At 53.0% G+C, this 5,367-nt stretch overlaps 1 non-coding gene and 1 pseudogene across 1 annotated transcript; one reads left to right on the forward strand and one right to left on the reverse strand.

Moving 5' to 3' along the window:
• Positions 1 to 738: 738 nt before the first annotated feature.
• Positions 739 to 820, reverse strand: TRNAS-UGA. The gene has a single exon. It is a non-coding gene; the product is annotated as a tRNA-Ser (tRNA).
• A 4,432-nt stretch (positions 821 to 5,252) lies between these two features.
• LOC123358168 lies at positions 5,253 to 5,367 on the forward strand (annotated as a pseudogene).

Raw genomic sequence — 5,367 nt, forward strand, 5'->3', positions numbered from 1 at the left:
GACTGTAACGGGGAGACTTGAGAAAGACCTGTGGCCACCGGCGAGGTAGGTGGCCGCCCCGAGAGCGCAGAGCTGAGCATTTTCCGCTGGGCTGCTGCCTGCGCCCCCAGCGCCTGGCCGTGATCGTATATTGATGTTGTGGAGTAGGGGCTGTCTATGTGGGGGATGGGAAAACCAGGGAGGATTTTACGTGAGACACAGGTATTCAGACTGTAACATGAGCTAGGCCTGGGGAGGGGAGGTGACACCTCTGCCCAGGAGCTAGACAAAGAAAAGGAGCTGATTGGATAGGGTGGGGTCAGTCTTCGGTTTGGGAGCTGGGTGATGGGTTTTCAGGGGATCCTAGCGAGCTCGGCTTAGAGGACTTGTTTCTCCATAGCAGAACCAGTGGAGGGAGGGCGGTAGCTTCCTAGTCCTCTGACCCAAGCTCACAGCAGCTGCAGAGGGGATACACCTTTCTTCAGGGACAGGCCAGGAGTCGCACTGAGCGGATTTACGTGAAGGAGAGCACATCAACATGGCTAACCTATGGGGCATGGGGTACTAGGTGAGTGGCAGAGGCTTCAAGCGCTGAGAGTTTGCCTGACACCTCAGGGACACAGTGTGAGGTGGTATCCCAGGGATCTCGATGAAAGGAGCAGAACAGGATTGACTTGGGTTGGGGAGAGAATTGAGAGTGTTTCAGGTGGTTGTACAGAGGTATTGCCCAGGTGAGAGACTGGCTAAAAAAAAATACCTTGCTGTGAGCAGGATTTGAACCTGCGTAGGTGGGCCTTATTGGATTTCAACTCCAACACCTTAACCAATCGGCCATCACAGCTGTGAAACCAAAACTCCCTCAACGCCAGAGAAACTGGTAAAGAATCACAACGCCCAGGCGTGAAGTCATCTGAACTACAGAATTCCCACCGCAAACCTGGCTCCCAAAGCACAGGGAGGATTGGGGCTTTGTTCTCTTTGCTTAGCCATGTGCAGTCGCACAGAGAGCACGTTTAAAAGTCTCCCCTCCCACAGAGTGGGAATGGGAAATGATTCTCAACTTGAAACCTGATGTGAATGAGGATGTCTAGACCACAGGGCCAGGGACTGATATTAGCTAGAGAAACCACTGTCAAGTTTTAGCCAGTTATGACAAGTTAGCAAATAAGAACAACCTCAGGTCTCAGTAACTGCTACAGGTAGCAAAGTCCTACAGGGAGCAGTTTCTGGCACTACACCTGCGCAGCTCTGCTCCCCGGCTCTTCTCGGGCTCCTGCTCTCTCCTTAGCTCTGCCCCACTCTGGCCCAGGCAGTTCCAGCTCCCACGGAGGATGGGACCCCCTGGCCTGGTGACTCCCTCATTACACTGCCTGGCCTGTCAGTGCGGCTAACTTGGAGCTTTGGCCTCTCCCCATTGCCCCTGGGGACTGTCAGTCTCAGGGTCCTGATTTCCCATTGGTCCTTCCCCCGGGACTGGGAACTAGCCAACCAAACCCCGCCCCCCACCCCGCTAAGTTTTAGTAAAGGGCCAAGAGCCCCCTTACACAAGCCAGCCCAGTGAGGGTCACCGATGTGCAGAGAGGGCAGCATGAGCTGGTCCCATGGTGTAATGGGCAGCACTCAGGACTCTGAATCCTGCAATCTGATTTCAACTCTCAGTGGGACCTTGTGTTGGCTTGTGGTGAAGCCCTGGAGCTTACAGGGCTCAACTTCCCTGCCTCCAGCTGTGCAAGAGCCAGTCTCCCCCCTCCTGCTGGGTGACTCACATCTCCTAGAGCCAGGTCTTTGGCTGCGGTGGCCACAATGGGTTGGGGCTCTAGAGCTTGGTACCCTGATGGTTGGGATTCTTGCTGCTTCACCTGATGCCCACAAGTTTGGCCCTTGTGTTTCCTTCCAAACTTTTCCTCTGGCCCACATGGAGCTTGAAGAAAGGAGGGTCAGGGCTGGGATTGAGAGTCAGGGCTTGGCAGGAGGGAGGAAGAGTCCCAGTCTGGAGCCCCACACACCTTCCCTCCTCCTCTGGGCACCTAGAGCAGAGGCAGCCCAGCTCTGTCTCCTGGACACCTCGGCAGAGCAGGTGAGTTCATGTAAATACAGTCTGGTCCCAAAGCCTCCCCCAACCCTGGTCATCACTAGCTGTCAGGGGAGAGTCATTCACACCTTGCATCCAAACCATCATTTGAAATTCTGAGGTTGGCCAACATTGCCGAAGCCAATGCACCGACATTGTCAGCAAACACAACAGCTGGGTGAGGAACCCGGCTTTGTCCAGACTTTTCAAACCTATTATACTTTCTCAGGTACAAGTATTTTTCATACCTTGTATCTGCTTTTAAACTGTGTGTTAACGTTTCAATTTCCATTCAGATTTGCAACCAGTGACAACATTGGCAGCGCTGCATGTAACTACCTGACCACTGGGGGGTGTTGGGGAAATTCGGGGGAGGGGGTGCACAGCCCCCTGGCTGGGGGGCGTATAGGGAATGCCCGGTTTCACTGAATTGAGTCTCCTACTTCAGCACCTCAGTAGGTCACATCAGAGAGGAGCTGCAGGGTCTAGGCAGTGGGATGCCTGTGCCTTTAAGAGCCCAGCCCTGGGAAGCCCATGCTGAGAGGTGCTGCCTGTGGGAGGGGAAATAGAAAAGCCCCTCCGCTCCCCCCACCCTGTTTTTGCAAACACTGGAGTCTCAGCCCCCCGGGGTAACTGTTACCCCTCTGCCCCTGCCTGTGCCGGGGTGTAACCCTCTGGCAGCGCCTCCCCCTGGGCTGAACTCCGGCTCCTTCCCCCCTCCCTGACTCTGCCCTTCAGCCCCTCTCCTAACTCTGCCTCCAGCTGCTTGACCCCCCGACCAGTCAATTTCCACCCCCTGCTCAGACCCTGGCCACCCCCTCCTCTGATTTGCCCCCCTTTGCCCCTCTTTAATCCCTGTAAAAAGTAGGGAGGGCTGGGTCCCATTCGGGGGGGGGGCGGTTGGGCTCCTGGCCCCTGCCTCTTCAATGCTCAAAGCGCCCCCCACGATCTTGCGGATGTTTGCCGAGTGCTGCAGGGTCACCTGCAGGGAGAGAGAGATGCGGTTAGGGGGTGATGCAGCCAAGGGTGCCTCACCCAACACTGAGATGCAGCCACCTCTGGGGTGGGTTGCACAAGTCAGGAAATGAATTTGGAACAGGAAATGCACTGAAAGGACCGAGGCAGCTTCAGGAGGTGGAGAAAACCAGAAAAAGCAGGAGCCCTGGATCCCAGCCCTGCCCCTCCCTCACTCTACGCACTAACCCCCCTCCCCTCCCAGATTTGGGGGGAGAACCCAGGAGTCCTGGTCCCCAGCCTTGCCCACCCCCATATTCCATCCACCAGCTGTCCCCCCAATTGCAGGGCAGCGCCACGGGGCACACCAGGGGCTGCCTGTTTGCACAGGACAGGCAACACCAGTGCCTTGGGGGAGAGACGATGCTAAGGGAGAAGCAGGCAGCAGACACCCCCACGACAGAGTAAGAAGTGCTAGGTGGCGCCATGCTGCAAGGAGTGAGGGGGGCTGGCAGGGAATGGGAGGATCTCCCCTCACAGCGGGTGCATCTGTCTCCCCAGCAATTCCTCCCCAGCCCTACCCCGGCCCAGGCTAATCCCGTCCCAGCTACCAGGGTTACATTTGGCCTGGATTCCCCAGCTGCTGGAAGAGGGGTGTGGGGCTGGGAGGCATGAGCCTCTACTCCCCCTTCCCCCGACACAGTTGCATGGGAACTGATCAAAGGAGCCTGCAGCACTGCTGCCTAGAGGAAACTGAGGCACCAGCCAGTGACAGACACATCATGGCTCTCCTCATCCTCATCCTCCTTTCCATATGCAACCCGGGGTGGGGGGGGGTAAAGTCAGGGCAGTTGCATAGTTAACCTGTGGAACTCCTCGCCAGAGGATGTTGTGAAGGCCAAGACTATAACAGGGTTCCAAAAAAGAACTAGATACATGAACAGAGGACAGGTCCATCAGTGGCTATTAGCCAGGGTGGGCAGGGATGGTGCCTGTAGCCTCTGTTTGCCAGAAGCTGGGAATGGGCGACAGGGGATGGATCACTTGATGATTCCCTGCTCTGTTCATTCCCTCTGGGGCACCTGGCACTGGCCGCTGTCAGAAGACAGAAGGATACTGGGTGAGATGGACTTTGCGTCTGAACCAGCCTGGCCGTTCTTATGTCTCCCTGGGCGCAGCAGTGACACCCAGTGGGCAGTCAGAGTAATGAACAGAAGGTGTTTTCCTTGGCGCAGCAGTGACACCTCGTGGTCATTCAGGGAAATGCACAGAAGGTGTTTCCCTTGATACAGCAGTGACACCCAGTGGCCAGGTGGCGTAATGCACAGCGTGTGTCTGCCTTCTAGGAGCAGTGACCCGCCGCTGACCAGTCACGGTAATGCACAGAGTGTGTTTCCCGCCAATCTGGGTAATGCACAGAGCATGTTTCCCATGGAGCAGCAGTGACACCCAGTGACCAGCAGGGGTGACATCAGACTCTTCTCATTTGGTGGGGGACTGAGGTGGGCTAGCCAAAAAATTGGGGGGGCTGTGCCCCCCATCACCTGGCCCCACCTTTCACGGGGGCCATGCCGCCCATGCCTCTGCTCCTTCCCACTTAAAGGCCAAGGGTTAGAGCAATACAACCTTTATTAAAATAAAATAGTAAACAGGGTTTACTTTAAATAATCTAAAGCTGTCCAAATTTTAGTATTAAATCCAAAGTGCTTAAAGAGCCCATCAATAACCAAAGCCAAAATAAAAAATTGAAACCAAAAACAATGCTTAATTTAAAACCCAAACACTAAGAAAAACTTTGTTTTTAAAAATAAAAACTAACAAATACCATAAATTAATAATTTCAACATTTTATAGAAAAGGTGTGCTACAGCAGGATGATAAAATAACATAAAATAAATAAGCCTGACCACTAAAATCTCCTATAAAGGAATCGAATCCTTGAATACTGGCCAAATCTGTATAAAATATGCAGAACAATGTCAAAACTGGTGTTGTAGGTCAGCCATTCAAATCCAGCAAATGTCAATTAAAAGCTCCATTCCAATTTAAAAAAACAAAACAACCCAATAAACCAAAACAGTCACAACCTGAAACAAACCTACACAGAAGCAAAATTAAACCTGTGCCAACATTGGAACAAATGATGTAAATTTCTAATTCTAACTTCTTGTTTCTCCCAGGGGAAAAATGTTTTGCACCCCAGTAACCAGGCTGTCACTGCAGCTTTCCTTTCACTAAATAAGATTTTTACCCAAAAAAGTGGCAGTATCATAACCAATGAAGTTAATCTGAGGTGTGATTATTGCTAGTTGAAAACTTTTCCCTCAGATTTCTTTATGAGAAATTGAAATTGTATCTTCGCA

The sequence above is a fragment of the Mauremys mutica genome, unplaced genomic scaffold (genome assembly GCF_020497125.1).
Source record: "Mauremys mutica isolate MM-2020 ecotype Southern unplaced genomic scaffold, ASM2049712v1 001528F_np12_obj, whole genome shotgun sequence".
In the NCBI taxonomy this organism is placed as follows: domain Eukaryota; kingdom Metazoa; phylum Chordata; order Testudines; family Geoemydidae; genus Mauremys; species Mauremys mutica.